Raw genomic sequence first — 19,047 nt, 5'->3', positions numbered from 1 at the left:
ACTACAGGATATGTGCCCAAAGAGTGGTGTACAGCAACAGTGGTCCCTCTCCATAAAGGTGGTGCCTCAACGGATCCTGGAAACTATCGCCCCATAAGCCTGACTAGCTTGGTCTGCAAAGCTATGGAAAGGATCATCATGGACCTCATAAATAAAGATATTGGGGACCTACAGACACTGGATCCTACCCAGTTCGGCTTTGTTAAGGGCAGATCCTGCCTCTTAAACCTGGTTGATTTCTTTGAAAGAGTCACCAAGGCCATTGACGAGGGGTAGGTGGTCCACACAGCCTACCTGGACCTCGCAAAAGCTTTCGATACAATACCCCACTCGGGCATTATAGATAAGCTCACCAGCTTAAATATAAACCCTTATGTCACTAGATGGATTGCAAACTGGCTCAAGGACAGAACCCACATGGTTAGAATTGCTGGAGCCATGTCAGACTCCAAACCAGTTACAAGTGGTGTCCCACAAAGCTCAGTCCTGGGACCTCTCTTGTTCGGTATATATTTCTCGGAGGTACAGGCCAACACGGAAGGACTGTGGCTGACCAAGTTTGCAGATGACTGCAAACTGGGCGCCATAATCGACTCTCCAGCCGACACAAGCATCCTCCAAAAGGGCCTCATAGAAACAGACAACTGGTGCCAGAGCCATGGCCTCAAGCTAAATGCCAAAAGTGTATAGTCATCCCTTTGGCAAAAACAGTGCCCACGAATTACCACATAGCTGGTAATCCATTAAGTACAGAAGAAGTAATTAGGGACCTGGGGACCCAAGTTGATAGCAATCTCTCATTTGACAACCACGTGGCCAAAGTGGTTAGAAAAACATTTTATATAGCCCACCTAATCATGAAGGGATTCACATCTAGATCAGGGAGGTCATCGTGCCTCTTTACTCATCCCTCATCAGGCCCATAATTGAGTACAATGCCCCTTTTGGATGTACCTTACCAGACACCTGCAGCAACTGGAAAGACCCCAAAAGTACCTCACCAAGAGGATCAAAGGGCTCAAACAGATGCCATATGCTGCCTGGTTAAAGAAACTCCAGCTCTACTCAGTGGCATACCGCCTGTTCAGAGGCGATCTGTGCCTGACGTATAAAGCCATGTCCAACCCGAATTAATAGACATGCTGCACCTCAGAAAATCCAAATCCCATCGAGCCACGTGCTCAAGAGACTTGAACCTCAGCACTGAAATAAATAGGACATGCTGGAGGGACAGATTCATAACCAAGAGGCTCCCTTCACTCTGGAATAAAATCCCAGTCCAGGTTAGGCAGAGTCCCTCATTGACTCTCTTCAAGAGGAATCTTGATGAGTGGATGGGAGATCGTAGGTTTACCCCGGGTATCACTTCTGTGTCACTGTTAGACAGAGGCACAGTATACTAACCTCGAAAAAGGGCATAGCAAAATAAATTTAAAATGGGTGGCGAAAGCCAACACATTCTGGCTAAGCTTATAAATGCCCTAGGGCAGATAGCCTAGTATGAACCTATGAACCTATGAACAAATTGGAACTGAGTGTGACTGATGGAAATGGCAGGGAGGATGGGCGTGCCCATCCTCAGGTGGGAGGTGCCTAATGGAAATGGCAGGGAGGATGGGTGTGCCCATCTTCAGGTGGGAGGTGCCTAATGGAAATGGCAGGGAGGATGGGTGTGCCCATCTTCAGGTGGGAGGTGCCTAATGGAAATGACAGGGAGGATGGGCATGCCCATCCTCAGGTGGGGGCTGTCTGATGGAAATGGCAGGGAGGTTAGGTGTGCCCATCCTCGGGTGGGAGGTGCCTAATGGAAATGGCAGGGAGGATGGGGGTGCCCATCCTCAGGTGGGAGCTGTCTGGTGGAAATTGTAGGGAGGATGGGTTTGCCCATCCTCGGGTGGGAGGTGATATACTAGAAGTTTATCTATCATGGACCCTGATGGACACCAGAGTTCAGAGAGATAAATGAGCCTGGCATGAGGGATGGTTGAGGAGAAGAAGTGGATGCTCTATGGCTTGGGGCAGTAATGTTCACACAGACCACATGTCACTGATGGGGGATAGAGCTTAAACAGTTTTGGTGTTCTGATCAAAATATATATGATGCTGACAGCTCTGCACTACTCCAAATGCCCTTCTTGAATGACAATGACAGTCTCAGGTGGGGGTAATACTGGCAGAAAACAGGACTCACCAGTTCCTTTCCCTCCTGTCAGGTGAAAGACAGAGGGGGCAGGAGCAATGGGAGCAGCAGTTTAGGTGGCTATTGGCCAGGCTGCAGTGCACTAGGGTAACCAAATAAATAATTCAGAGTATTATCTGCAAAGGTACCCAAAGGTAATCATGGACGCATGTACAACTTCATTGCATAGCTGTCAACCTTTTCCTTTGACAATCAAAGACAAAGATTTCAAATCATAGTCACGTGTTATATACTGCTGCTGCCCAACAAGAACATTCTTATTAGAAGGGACATGTATTGATGCGTATTGATTAAAGATAGGCAGTGCTTAGCTAGATGTCAGGTTTTTATTTTGTGAGTTCAGTTTTCATACTTCTTTCAAAATGTCCCATATTGTAAGTTACACAAAGCAATATTTGGGAACAATTAAGTACTGCTTAATGATAACTGTCAAGGAATTCTGATAAGCAGTGGAAAAACTTTCAGTTGTGCAGATCATTGGCAAAATGGTGTCTGACTGTTTAATGTTTTTGTTTCTCTGCAGAGGACCTGACATGATGAGTCCTCCTCATGCAAACAACAAGTTCATTTATTTCTTGGGATTGCAGCCAGGCATATCCTGGGCAGCTTACAACCCAATTTCCCATTCATTCCTGCATCAGTAACCCCACTGGCTGCTGGTCCATTCCCTACAGATGAGACTAGTGTGGTAGGGAGAAGGGCAGGATCCTGTGGAGCAGCCTACCCATCCCCAGAGGAGCACCCCCTCCTCCCTCTAGGCAGCTACCTGAGTTTCACTCCATGCTGCCTCCAGTGGGATCATATCTCTGCACAATGAATCCACCTGCATTGTTCATGTGCATCACGGCTTTGCATGCTTTGCAGGCATGTGCTCCCCAAGTACAGCATCTATTGTTCCCATGTTGTTTCATTCAAGTAGAGAATCACACAGTCCTCCCTTCCTCCATAATATTCAAACTGGCAATGACCACTCACTCCCAGCCTCCCCTGCCTCCTTCATCAGGCACCTGAGCTGCTAATCAAAATCAGGTCACATGAGCTATAGCCAGGGCTTCATCTCACCATCCATTTGTCCCCAACCCTTTTTCCCATTTTTGCACATGGAGTGGTGATGTCACTTCAATAGTGACAATCATTTAGAGCCAAGGTTCATACCTCCTGCTGAGCAGGACTGTCCTTTGGTCAACTGGTGCAAAAGGACTCCACGCCACCCCACCATACCACCCAGTGCCGCCATCCTGGTCTACTACACCATCCACATTACTGGAAAAGCACATCTACTTGAGTGGCACCCCAGGCGGCCTCCTAGTTGGCTTATGCCTAAGGCCGGCTATGCTGCTGGGGTAGTTCTTCTACACCATAACCTCACATGCACACTCACACCTATGGTCAATTTAGAGTGTCCAATCCGTCCACTGCATGTCTTTGGAATGTGGAAGGAAACCGGATTACCTGGAGGAAACCCACACGGTCTCAGGGAGGACATGCAGACTGCACACAGAGAGCACCTCAGCCAAGAATCAAACCAGAGAACCTCTTGCTGTGAGGCAGCAGTCTTATCTGCTGTACCACTGTGCTGCCCAGGGGTCTCAAACAATTATCCTTAAAATAAGTGCTGTGCCTACACCTCTAAAGTTGGGAATACCAAAATATTCTTATACCTAATAAATGATAATTACTGAAAACAAATAGTTTACCAGTCCACTAGTGGCTGGAACATTTTGAACCTGTCCCTCTCTAACAATGCCTCAAAGTGCAAAAAGCCTCTAATACCTCAACCCTTGGTTGAGACAGACCACAAATAGAAACTTGCTCCTTTAAAATTACTAACCCACAATAGAAAATGATTCTAAATTCAAGGACTTTAAATATGCAAACATGCTTAAATTATATGATGAGTTATCTATGTTTTATTGCAGGGAAGCTTTAACTGCTAATTTTTTGTCTGAATTCTACTCTTGACATAGATAAATGTATAGATTTAGCAGTCGCCAATAGAACCAAATATAATTGTACATTTAAGAATAAACTATGTTTGTGGTTCACCAATATAAATAATCTCTTTAACCAAAAAAAAAAAAACTTTTATAGTCCAATAACAAATCTACCATTTTAAAAGTCTTAATCAAAAATATAAGCAAGGAACTAAAATGACTATCAGAAAGATTAAAGCTGAACCCAAGCAGAAACCGGCACCAGAAGCCAAACATAATTGCAAATTGTTGTTTAGTTATATTTTGAAACTAAATATTAATACCTTGCATTGTGGAGAATTATCCAAAATGACATTAGCCATTCTGACTCTACATTTGTAGTTAACATACTTGCAGTCAGATTTAGTGCTAAAGTTACTGCAGAAACAGTCATGGAAATTCCTTAAATACCTGAGTCCCATTCACCACCTAAGATCACCATGAAACATGTCTTGGATGTACGCTCAGATTAAAAACACACCTTCTGTGGGCCTGGGCCCAAACAGTTTACTTAGATGCCAAATTAACAGCACCAGACATCCCCTCAAATTAAGCTTTGCCACAGGGTATGTCCATGTGGCTTAGAAAACAGCTGCACAAAAGGGAACCAAACACAGATCCCAGGAATGACAGATTTATCAGCCTAAATAGCCTAATTGGCAAGGTCAGAGAACATATATCATATGTAATCTCATAAACTGTGATATAAAAAATCTCAAACAGATGGACCTGTAACTGTTTTTTAGCAAGTGCTGCTCATATCTGGTAAAGTTCTTTGAAGAGATTGCAAAGGCAGTGGACAGTGGTCTCTCAAGTCACTCAGAATATCTGGGTCTGGCCAAGAACTTCAACTCTACCTTATGCTGGCATTGTAAGCAAGATAAAAGAACTCAAGGTCAACCCTTACATGGTAAAATTAATAGCAAACTAGTTAAAGGGTAGAGCTCACACAATTAATGTGGCACAGACTAGTTAAAGGGCAGAGCTCACACAATTAATGTGGCACAGACTAGTTAAAGGGCAGAGCTCACACAATTAATGTGGCACAGACTAGTTAAAGGGCAGAGCTCACACAATTAATGTGGCACAGACTAGTTAAAGGGCAGAGCTCACACAATTAATGTGGCACAGACTAGTTAAAGGGTAGAGCTCACACAATTAATGTGGCACAGACTAGTTAAAGGGCAGAGCTCACACAATTAATGTGGCACAGACTAGTTAAAGGGCAGAGCTCACACAATTAATGTGGCACAAACTAGTTAAAGGGTAGAGCTCATACAATTAATGTGGCACAGACTAGTTAAAGGGCAGAGCTCACACAATTAATGTGGCACAGACTAGTTAAAGGGCAGAGCTCATACAATTAATGTGGCACAGACTAGTTAAAGGGTAGAGCTCATACAATTAATGTGGCACAAACTAGTTAAAGGGTAGAGCTCACACAATTAATGTGGCACAGACTAGTTAAAGGGCAGAGCTCACACAATTAATGTGGCACAAACTAGTTAAAGGGTAGAGCTCATACAATTAATGTGGCACAAACTAGTTAAAGGGTAGAGCTCACACAATTAATGTGGCACAAACTAGTTAAAGGGTAGAGCTCACACAATTAATGTGGCACAGACTAGTTAAAGGGCAGAGCTCACACAATTAATGTGGCACAGACTAGTTAAAGGGTAGAGCTCATACAATTAATGTGGCACAGACTAGTTAAAGGGCAGAGCTCACACAATTAATGTGGCACAGACTAGTTAAAGGGCAGAGCTCATACAATTAATGTGGCACAGACTAGTTAAAGGGCAGAGCTCACACAATTAATGTGGCACAGACTAGTTAAAGGGCAGAGCTCACACAATTAATGTGGCACAAACTAGTTAAAGGGTAGAGCTCATACAATTAATGTGGCAGGTGCTACTCCAGGAAGCAAGAACATAATCAGCAAAGCACCATATCACACAACAATGAAAAACCACCATAGGACAAACACTGACACACAGCTACTCAAATTCACTAGTGATTGCAAGCTGTGTGTTGTCATCATCCATTGCCTCACTGATACAGAAGTGCCACAGCAAAAGCTAGTCTTTACAGAGTAATGATATACTGAGAGAAGGGCTCAAACCAAAAGCAAAAAAGTGAAGCATTACCCAGAGAAATGATATACAGAAAAAAGGTATCAAACCCAAAGCAAAATGAGAAGCATTACCCAGAGTAATGAAATACAGAGAAAAGGGCTCAAATCCAAAGCAAAATGTGCAGCATTATCCAGAGAAATGATATATCAAGAAAAGGGCTCAAACCCAAAGCAAAACGTGCAGCATTATCCAGAGAAATGATATACCAAGAAAAGGGCTCAAGCCCAAAGCAAAAAGTGCAGCATTACCCAAAGCAGTGATATACCAAGAAAAGGGCTTAAACCAAAAGAAAAAGTGAAGCATTGCCCAGAGTAATTATACATGGAAAAAAGAGCTCAAACCCAATACAAAAAATGCAGCATTACCCAGAATAATGATATACAGAGAAAAGGGCTCAAACCCAAAGCAAAAAGTGCACCATTACGCAGAGAAATGATATACCGAGAAAATGACTAAAACCAAAAGCAAAAAGTGCAGCATTACCCAGAGTAATGATATACCAAGAAAAGAGCTCAAACCCAAAGCAAAAAGTGCAGCATTACCCAGAGTAATGATATACCAAGAAAAGGGCTTAAACCAAAAGCAAAATGTGCAGCATTACCCAGAGAAATGATATACCAAGAAAAGGGCTTAAACGAAAAGCAAAAAGTACAGCATTACCCAGAGTAATGATATACTAAGAAAAGGGCTCAACCCCAAAGCAAAAAGTGCAGCATTACCCAGAGTAATGATATACCAAGAAAAGGACTCAAACCAAAGCAAAAAGTGCAGCATTACCCAGAGTAATGATATAGCAAGAAAAGGGCTCAAACCAAAGCAAAAAGTGCAGCATTACCAGAGCAATGATATACTGAGAAAAGGGCTCAAACTGAAAGCAAAGAGTGCAGCATTACCCAAGGAAATGAGATACAGAGAAAAGGGTTCAAACCCAAAGCAAAACGTGCAGCATTACCCAGAGAAATGATATACCGAGAAAAGGGCTTAAACCAAAAGCAAAACGTGCAGCATTACCCAGAGTAATGATATAGCAAGAAAAGGGCTCAAACCCAAAGCAAAAAAATGCAGCGTTACCCAAAGTAAAGATATACCAAGAAAAGGGCTTGAACCCAAAGCAAAAAGTGCAGCATTACCCAGAGTAATGCTATATCAAGAAAAGGGCTATAACTAAAAGCAAAGAGTACAGCATTACCCAACGAAATGATATACAGAGAAAAAGTCTCAAACCCAAAGCAAAAAGTTCACCGTTACCAAGAGTAATGATATGCCGATAAAAAGGCTCAAACCAAAAGCAAAAAGTGCAGCATTAACCAGAGTAATGATATACCAATAAAAGGGCTCAAACCAAAAGCAAAAAGTGCAGCATTACCCAGAGAAATGATATACAGAGAAAAGGGCTCAAACCCAAAGCAAAAAGTGCAGTATTACCCAGAGTAATGATATACTGATAAAAGAGCTCAAACCCAAAGCAAAAAGTGCAGTATTACCCAGAGTAATCATATACAGATAAAAGGGCTCAAACCAAAAGTAAAAAGTGCAGCATTACCCAGAGTAATGATATACTGATAAAAGGGTTCAAACCAAAAGCAAAAAGTGCAGCATTACCCAGAGAAATGGTATACTGAGAAAAGGGCTCAAACCAAAAGCAAAAAGTGCAGCATTACCCAGGGAAATGATATACAGAGAAATGAGCTTAAACCCAAAGCAAAAAGTGCAGTATTACCCAGAGTAATGATATACAGAGGAAAGGGCTCAAACCAAAAGTAAAAAGTATATTACCCAGAGTAATGATATACAGAGAAAGGGGCTCAGACCAAAAGCAAAAACTTCAGCATTACCCAGAGTAATTATATACAGAGAAAAGGGCTCAAACCAAAAGCAAAAAGTGCAGCATTACCCAGAGTAATGATACACAGAGAAAAGGGCTCAAACCAAAGGCAAAAAGTGCAGCATTACCCAGAGAAATGATATACAGAGAAAAGGGCTCAAACCTAAAGCAAAAAGTGGAGCATTACCCAAAGAAATGATATACAGAGAAAAGGGCTCAAACCAAAAGCAAAACATGCAGCATTACTCAGAGAAATGATAAACAGAGAAAAGGGCTCAAAGCCAAACCAAAAAGTACAGCATAACCCAGAGAAATGACATACCGAGAAAAGGGCTTAAACCAAAAGCAAAAAGTGCAGAATTACCCAGAGTAATGATATACCAAGAAAAGGGCTCATAACCAAAGCAAGAAGTGCAGCATTATCCATAGTAATGCTATACTGAGAAAAAAGCTCAAACAAAAAGTAAAACATGCAGCATTACCTAGAGTAATGATTTACCAAGAAAAGGGCTCAAACAAAAAGTAAAATGGGCAGCATTGCCTAGAGTAATGATTTACCAAGAAAAGGGCTCAATCCAAAAGCAAAAAGTGCAACATTACCCAGAGAAATTATATACAGAGAAAAGGGCTCAAACCCAAAACAAAAAGTGCAGCATAACCCAGAGTAATGATATACAGAGAAAAGAGCTCACACCCAAAGCAAAAAGGGCAGCATTACCCAAAGTAATGGTATACAGAGAAAAGGGCTCAAACCAAAAGCAAAAAGTGCAGCATTACCCAGAGTAATGATATACAGAGAAAATAGCTCAAACCCAAAGCAAAAATTGCAGCATTACCCAGAGTAATAAAATACAGAGAAAAGGGCTCAAATCCAAAGCAAATAGTGCAGAATTACCCAGAGAAATGATATACAGAGAAAAGGGCTCAAACCCAAAGCAAAAGGTGCAGCATTACCCAGAGTAATGATATACAGAGAAAAGAGCTCAAACCCAAAGCAAAGAGTGCAGCATTACCCAGAGTAATGATATACAGAGAAAAGGTCTCAAACCCAAAGCAAAAAGTGCAGCATTACCCAGAGTAATGATATACCAAGTAAAGGGCTCAAACCCAAAGAAAAAGTGCAGCATTACCCAGAGAAATGATATACAGAGAAAAGGGCTCAAACCAAAAGCAAAAAGTGGGGCATTACCCAAAGAAATGATATACAGAGAAAAGGGCTCAAACAGAAAGCAAAACATGCAGCATTACTCAGAGAAATGATAAACAGAGAAAAGGGCTCAAAGCCAAAGCAAAAAGTACAGCATAACCCAGGGAAATGATATACCGAGAAAAGGGCTTAAACCTAAAGCAAAAAGTGCAGCATTACCCAGAGTAATGATATACCAAGAAGAGGGCTCATAACCAAAGCAAGAAGTGCAACATTATCCAGAGTAATGCTATACTGAGAAAAGAGCTCAAACAAAAAGTAATGTGCAGCATTACCTACAGTAATGATTTACCGAGAAAAGGGCTCAAACCAAAAGCAAAAAGTGCAGCATTACCAGAGAAATGATATACCGAGAAAAGGGCTCAAATAAAAAGTAAAATGGGCAGCATTACCTAGAGTAATGATTTACCAAGAAAAGGGCTCAATCCAAAAGCAAAAAGTGCAACATTACCCAGAGAAATTATATACAGAGAAAAGGGCTCAAACCCAAAACAAAAAGTGCAGCATAACCCAGAGTAATGATATACAGAGAAAAGAGCTCACACCCAAAGCAAAAAGGGCAGCATTACCCAAAGTAATGGTATACAGAGAAAAGAGCTCAAACCAAAAGCAAAAAGTGCAGCATTACCCAGAGTAATGATATACAGAGAAAATAGCTCAAAACCAAAGCAAAAAGTGTAGCATTACCCAGAGTAATGATATACAGAGAAAAGGGCTCAAATCCAAAGCAAATAGTGCAGAATTACCCAGAGAAATGATATACAGAGAAAAGGGCTCAAACCGAAAGCAAAAGGTGCAGCATTACCCAGAGTAATGATATACAGAGAAAAGAGCTCAAACCCAAAGCAAAGAGTGCAGCATTACCCAGAGTAATGATATACAGAGAAAAGGTCTCAAACCCAAAGCAAAAAGTGCAGCATTACCCAGAGTAATGATATACCAAGTAAAGGGCTCAAACCCAAAGAAAAAGTGCAGCATTACCCAGAGTAATGATATACAGAGAAAAGTGTTCAAACCGAAAGCAAAAAGTGCAGCATTACCCAGAGTAATGATATACAGAGAAAAGGGCTCAAGCCAAAAGTAAAAACTACAGCATTACCCAGAGAAATGATATACAGAGAAAATGGCTCCAACCAAAAGCCAAAAGTGCAGCATTACCCAAAAAAATGATATACAGAGAAAAGTGCTCAAACCAAAAGCAAAAAGTGCAATATTACCCAGAGTAATGACATACTGAGAAAAGGGCTCAAACCAAAAGCAAAAAGTGCAGCATTACCCAGAGTAATGATATACCAATAAAAGGGCTCCAACCAAAAGCAAAGAGTGCAGCATTACCCAGAGTAATGATATACCGATAAAAGGGTTCAAACCAAAGGCAAAAAGTGCAGCATAACCCAGAGAAATGATATACTGAGAAAAGGGCTCAAACCAAAAGCAAAAAGTGCAGCATTACCCAGAGAAATGATATACAGAAAAAAGGGCTCAAACTCAAAGCATGAAGTGCAGCATTACTCAGAGAAATGATAAACAGAGAAAAGGGCTCAAACCAAAAGCAAAATGTGCATCATTACCCAGAGTAATGATATACAGAGAAAAGGGCTCAAACCCAAAGCAAAAAGGGCAGCATTACCCAGAGTAATGATATACTGAGAAAAGGGCTCAAACCCAAAGCAATAAGTTCAGCATTACCCAGAGTAATGATATACAGAGAAAAGAGCTCAAACCCAAAGCAAAAAGTGCAGTGTTACCCAGAGTAATGATATACAGAAAAAAGGGCTCAAACCCAAAGCAAAAAGTGCAGCATTACCCAGAGTAATGATATACAGAGAAAAGGGCTCAAATCCAAAGCAAATAGTGCAGAATTACCCAGAGTAATGATATACAGAGAAAAGGGCTCAAATCCAAAGCAAAAAGTGCAGCATTACCCAGAGTAATTATATACAGAGAAAAGAGCTCAAACCCAAAGCAAAAAGTTCAGCATTACCCAGAGTAATTATATACAGAGAAAAGGGCTCAAACCCAAAGCAAAAAGTACAGCATTACCCAGAGTAATGATATACAGAGAAAAAGGGCTCACACCAAAAGCAAAATGTGCAGCATTACCCAGAGTAATGATATACGGAGAAAAAGGCTCAAACCAAAAGCAAAAAGTTCAGCATCACTACTTTTATGAAACAACCCTCATCTACAACTTACAGCACAGCCAGTATCCCATTCCACATGTGCACAGTAGTCAGGAATCCCAGCTACTGCATCAGCAATTCCCTCACCTTCTGTATGGCTCCCAAATATGCAACACAATCTGGAAGATTTAGGATTTTTGCATGGAAGTGTTTACATAGATAGTTTTATACCCCAGTCAGACTACAAAGATTTTTCCTGAAATAGATGGCAAATGCCGGAGGTGTGATGGGGAAGAAAGAGGTACCTAGGAGTATATGCTCTCTGAGTGTAATGAGTTGGCATAATTTAAAAATTCCCTGCAAAGTACTCTGTCAGGAACACTGGGTGGGCAAATCAGCGTAACTAAGGAAATTAATTTTTTTGAGCTGGGATACAGGATATGAATTACCTAGACATAGTAAGACCTTAATTCTGGTGACTTCCATAAAAACAATTACTAGAAAATGGAAATCAAAGTCTAACTCAACTGTATTTGAAGTAGTGAATATTGTAACAAGAAATAAAATAAGTGGAAGTGGGATCTTTAGAAAAGGGAGGAGCAAATTACATGAAAAACCTGGAAATGGTGGCAACGCTACATACAGAAACATTTTTTGGATAGGAATGAGGTTTAAGAGAGGGCAGGAATTGAACAATGTATGTAACATTGCTTTGATCATGTGGTATAGAACAATGTATGTGATGTTCAAGGTTTCAAAATGGTTTGATTACTTTTTTGTAAATTAAAGTTTGCCTACATCTTAAGTGATAATTCAATTAAGATGTTTGAACAACAAAAACAAACAAAAAAACCCAGTCCCCTCACTTTTGATCACCATGTTGCAATAGTCGTTAGGAAATCATTCTGACACAACTGATTTACAGAGGTATCTCGTCGATGTCAGGGAGTGTTATTATCCCTCTCTACTTTGTCCTAATTAGACCAGTTATTGAGCATAATACCCCTAGACAGACATTGTGTAGTTAGAAAGGCCCCAAATGTTCCTGACAAAGGATTATTCACCTTAAATTCCTAAGTTACTAAGACAAACTAGAGCTCCTTTTGCTTCTGTCTCTTGTACAGCCTTAGATGGAAATCTATGCTTGGCATTCTGTGCTACCACAGACCTCACCGAAACAGATCCTTTATACCGTCACATGATAAATGACTAAATAAACATCTGAACCAAGGAGTTGAACCTCCACCAACATATAAACAGAACATTCTGGAGGGAGATATTCAATAACAAATGTTTGGCCTGTGTTTGGAGCAGATTGTCCCTACAAGTTAATAAGAATAACCCTTTGGTCCTTTCAAGACTAATTTTAATAACTGAATGAGTACCCTTATGATCATCCTCAGCCTACTAAGTCTTGCCCTTCTGATACTGGTCAGGAGGGTACATCCTGAGGGGGTGGTATATGACAAGGTTAGCATGATCTTCAGACTTACTTGCATTGTAGTTCCTATTATCTCATGATAATTCTATACCACTGGAGGTAGATAGTGTTTAATGTTTTTTGTCTCACAGCTATGGACCTTGGCATCAATCCTGACCAGTGGTAACTGCCTTCTGCCTGGACTGTGTGTGTTCTCCCCCATATATGCGGGTTTTCTCTTGAGTATTTTCCTTTCCTTTCACCTAGCAAGAATACAAGAACATGCTGCTTTATTGGCAACTCTAAATTGTCTATATATACTACATTTACCAGTACTATTGTGGCATTGGGTATAGATAAAATGACCAGTTCACTTACCTGGTTAAAAAATAACTTGGTGACTTCAATTAACTTACCATTTTAGTGAATGTATTACACTGATACCCAGGTAAATGCAATGACCCATTACATCTTTTCCAGTCTGGCAGCTCTGGGTAGTAGTTATAGCACACATTCAGTCAGTTCATACTCCAGTAACTGCTTCTAGTGCTTGAACATAATCGGCAACAGTCATTAGACCTTATTCATTCATTCATTAATTGGGTAAGAGTATTAGTCTGCCTTGGACCCTTTTCAAGCATGACCTAGGTAATAAGGGGAAGGACAAATGTGGTACTTAATTAGACAGGTTATAGTGGCCAATCAGCATGTTTTTATATGAAAAATAGTCACATATGGGAATTATACAGTACAGCACCTAAAACATAAAGTTCACTCCACAGATGCAGTTCTGCAGTGGTCATGGGCAGCTAAAATTAAATTACATAAATCTGCTGCTGTGTTTCTGTATGACCCGTTGCACTCCCTACCTCTCACAAGCTTCAGCATTTTTTGACATCTATGCTTGGGGCCTCTTTCACATTTTGCTGTGGGGAATCCGTTCAGTTCTGTTCACACCTCTGATTGGTATTTGTGCAAATGCCACAGCGTGCTTTGGCTGCTTCCCTGAAGGTAGTCTTAGACTGACAAATGGAATATCATCAGTTCTGCCATATCTGCCAGTCCCTTTGGGTGTTCTCCAAGACTCAGTGCTTTTTCTCGTCTATCTTTCATATCTATGAATGAATTGTAGGTGAGCCACTGTGGTTCTGCCATCTTAAACCTTCAGTATACTGATAACTTGGTACTGTATTGCTCTGCCTCTCTATCTTTGGTTGAGTCAGGATGAATTTAACTCTGTTGTCCAATCTTTTTTTTTGCCTCCCCCAACAGTTGCCATTAGCTGATTCTAGTGTTCTTCCTTGATCTCTGGGTCCTCTAAGGTAACTGCCCCTGGAACATAATCTGATATTTGGGGATGCACAACAGTTCAAGGTGTCCATGTGTAATGTCAACCTACACTGACAAAGCACATTCTCTCTGGGAATATAACAGTCTATTTTCTATATGTTCCACAAATAATACTTATCATTTATGGATTACTCACCCATTGAAGTTGTAAAATCTGGAAAGCTTCTACAGGTCAGCTTTGACATAAAGTTAACGTTTGACCTCTATACCAAGTCTAGCATGGCACAGTGCAGTTGGAAACATGACATGCTATACAGGTCCTGAAACTTTATGACTAAACATGTATGAACAGCTGCTTTCCTGATGCCCAGACAAACTTTCTATATGCTTTCCATTTATTAAATAGCATTCTAGCACCTGCTATGCATAAAGTAGGCTAAGATAGGACAGCATGCCTTGCCATTGGTATACCCTTGTGCAGTCAACCCTGTCTTCCAGCTCTCAAAACTGGGAAGCCATAAGCAACCTTATGTGGTTAGAATTATTTATTTATTACATGCCAACCCAAAATAAGAAAGGCTAAAATGCCTTTACCCTACATTACCTGCCTAGTGTTCCTCTAAGATACTGACCTGATATCCTCAAGCAACATTACTTCAAAGGCAGCTAATGATTAAAAGATAAACCATCTGCCAGTGGACAAGGAAGTTCAACATAAGCTGATTATATAGATAAAGAATGGAATAAGCTCCAACTGAACAAGCAGAAACTTATAAGGCTTTAGAGAGGCCATCAAGTCTCACCTAGCAAGTAAATGGTCTTGTAACTGGGTTTTAACACAGTTAGTGAAATAGTCACTAGCCATACTCTAGTTTTCCCTGTTGTACATCTCATTTTCTGTTGAGCTGTCAACCCTTTCTCGTTTGAGTCCTTCCCACTCATCTCGCTGCGTTACACGCTTTTATCGATAACCATGAACCTTCGTTATTACCTCTTATTAACTTCCTATTCTCTTTCAGACTTCTTTCCATTGTCAGGGGTCTAAGTCCTATGATCCACACTAATGTCTTCCCTCACCTACTCCTTATCTCCTTCACTTATAGTTATCCCTTTCTTTATCTGAGCTTTTCTTCATGTCTACTGAATTTTAAATTATTTGATAATAGGGAATGCATCAGATCTTGTCTAAAAGCTGGCTGCACCTCAATCATCGCAGTTATTCCTACATGTCTTCTGCTTTTCTGCTCCGCTGTTGTGCAGATGTCAATTTACCAAGAAGTGTGTAGGGTATTCACTGTAGGAACGAGTTTAATCTGCAGTGCACTAATGGATTGTATGTCAGTGTGCATGCCGCTGTGATGCTGTTTTTTTGCTTAGATTTGCTTATATTTCATATCCTATATTATCTACCAAAGATAAAAGTTATGACTAAAATATATTTCCTCCTCTTTTGGTTAATTACTGCCGATACATGTCTAACTTCTCCATTGTCATAGTATTTCCTACTTTGTTTCTATGTATATTCTAATGCCTGTCTTTAATTATATTTTTATGAAGTGGACTTTACTTAACTGTATTTCTTCAGCGTTTTTTTCTGTATCACCATTATAAAAGGCTCATTTGGACCTATCTACCAGGTCAAAAATGAAAAGAAAAGAATGATTAAAATGAGGTGGCTGGTTCTGGTAATGTGAAGTTAGTGATAGGTGAGGTATTTGGGGTGAAAAAAATAAGAAACAGTGGGTAAACGGGGATATGCCCATATTAGAATCTGTGTCTCTACCCTAAAGAAGATGGAGCAAAGAGAGATACTCTGCACACTGCATGATGGATGCTTGGTACAAACTTTACCTGCCACAGCCAGTAAAGTAAGTCATTCATTAAATGCAGTTAGATTTTCTTAAGCATTCAAAGGTCGGCCAAATCCCACAAAAATGCTAACTTTTCCGTAAATTCTATTTTGTCTTTAATAGCCCTCATCGACTGTTGAACTGTATGTAGAAATATAAAGTAAAGAATAAAAAAATGGAATGAAAAATGCTTGTTAGTACAAAAACAACGAATATAAAATGAAGCCATCAAAATAAGGAATATGGGCCAACTGAACATTAATGTTAAGTGCATTGAGTTTAAAACATAGACCTGTTCAGAACAAACATTACTTATTCTTTAATGGTCCTTAATTAATGAAGTATTAAAATCTTTGTGACCATTTAGAATTAATCCAATCTAACACAACAAAATGATAGCACACAATATTAAAAACATAGTCTGCAGCATACTGATAGATTCCCTCCACTCATGGTAATTCAGGTTAAGATACCGATAGAGTCTCTCCACTCATAGTAATTGGCCAGAGCAGACTGTACAATTCATAGGATGGTGAGAATCTCCAATTCATAGAAAAGTAACACATCACAGAGAAACACCTCTAAATGGAGACTGAGCTAGTGTTTTCCCTATCGTACTATGCATCAAAGTATCATAGACAATCTTAATATGCTTATGCGCTTGGACATCTGTGTGCACACAGTCATACATGTGCACGTGCATGCGTGTGCACCCACACACACACATCTACAAACAAGCACCTACTGACAGATTTAAATTCATTACACACACACACACACACACACACACACACACACACACACACACACACACACACACACACACACACACACACATACATCCACACACCCCGACACTCTCACACCCCCACACCCACAAACACAAACAAAGCCAGACTCTTTATGCTTACTTCCCTTAGTGTGACCACCCACCCACAAATACCCACGCGCGTGTGCATGCACACCCACACACACACACACACACACACACACACACACACACACACACTCATACCCCTAAAAACAAGCACCTACTTACAGGTTCAAATTCATTACTTACACACACACACACACACACACACACACACACACACACACACACACACACATATCCATTCAGTCACATTAGTGCCCCTACAAACAGACAGACAGACACATACACAAATACACATATCCATTCAGTCACATAAATACCCCAGAAAAATACATATATGCACACACACAGATCCGCTGTACTTACAGACACACAGACAGTTCTGCTATACTTACATGTAGTGCCCGTGGTAGACACAACTAGTCTCAGTGGGAGGACTGGATACGTGCCTTCAAATGACAATGGACCTTTTTTCTTCCCAGTGATAAAAATAATCACTCTGTGAAGTGAATCTCAAACCAAAACCATATGTGTGACAGAGGATATGGTTAATTAGCATTAGCATTAGCTCTTCTGGACTGCCACATTTGCATGCAGCTTTCACAGCAAGTCCACTATTCATGCTATGGCTACCACCAGGGGAAAGCCATGGCAGGGCAGCCATCTCTGAATAAGACAGGCTTACTAAGATGCAAAACCCTTCAAAGTTAAGGCTTCTGTATTGTAGTAAGCCTTTTGTATCTTAGTATTTGTTACTGAAAACTGTTGTAGGCCCCTTTGTTATCAGTATACTAACTTAACAGATTTCACGTAATTACATATTAGAGAAGTGCTTTTAACTGTAGTCCTTGTTAGAACCTTAGTCCTTTGCAGGACTCTGAAGCCTATATTTAGCCTCCATTTAGCCTCCATTTGCTTGCTAGGTGACTCACAAAGTTGTATTCCTTTTTGTGCCTTTGCACATGCTCTTTAACCCAGACAGTGTAATTCCATTTTGTGCCTTTGCACATGCTCTTTAACCCAGATAGTGTCATTCCATTTTGTGCCTTTGCACATACTCTTTAACCCAGACAGTGTCATTCCATTTTGTGCATTTGCACATGCTCTTTAACCCAGACAGTGTCATTCCATTTTGTGCGTTTGCACATGCTGTTTAACCCAGACAGTGTCATTCCATTTTGTGCCTTTGCGCATGCTCTTTAACCCAGACAGTGTCATTCCATTTTGTGCCTTTGCGCATGCTCGTTAACCCAGACAGTGCCATTCCATTTTGTGCCTTTGCGCATGCTCTTTAACCCAGACAGTGTCATTCCATTTTGTGCCTTTGCGCATGCTCTTTAACCCGGACAGTGTCATTCCATTTTGCATTTGCATTTGCACATGTTCTTTAAACCAGACAGTGTCATTCCATTTTGTGCCTTTGCACATGCTCTTTAACCCCAACAGTGTCATTCCATTTTGTGCCTTTGCACATGCTCTTTAACCCAGACAGTGTCATTCCATTTTGTGCATTTGCACATGCTCTTTTACCCAGACAGTGTTCCTTTACTTTTTCTTACCAGGTAATACATCGGTCACATCATAAATAAATACACTAATTTTATCAGTTACATTTATGTGTGCTAGTCTCTATAAAATTATATTTCTACATTCCCATAGAGAATGTACCCAATGAGTTATGTCATCTCTGTTATCTTTATTATCTCACACTGACACAAATGTGCCCCAGGAGGGGCTGACACAGACAAACAACTGGTGTCAGAGCCATGGACTAAAACTAAATGCCAAGAAGTGCATAATAGTATCCTTTGGGAAGTCATCCATCCCTGGTAATTATCATATTGACAACACACCCCTTAGAGTTGACCCAGTAGTCAGGGACTTAGGGATTCACATACATAGTAATCTAGCCTTTGACCATCAAGTGTCTACAGTGGTGAGAAAATCATTCTATGTTGCGCAACTTATAAACAAAGGTATGGCATCTAAGTCCAAGGAAGTCATTATTCCACTGTATTCCTCATTCATCAGACCTATCATTGAGTACAGTGCCCCCTTTGGTATGTACCTAACTAGGCATATCAACAATTGGAATGTCCACAGAGGTTCCTCACTAAAAGAATAAACGGTGTAAGTAAAATGTCAACAAA

Source organism: Protopterus annectens, chromosome 12.part0 (genome assembly GCF_019279795.1).
Source record: "Protopterus annectens isolate FY-2018-M chromosome 12.part0, PAN1.0, whole genome shotgun sequence".
Classification (NCBI taxonomy): Eukaryota; Metazoa; Chordata; order Ceratodontiformes; family Protopteridae; genus Protopterus; species Protopterus annectens.
The sequence above is the reverse complement of the archived record's forward strand: the minus strand, read 5'-3'. Positions refer to the sequence as shown.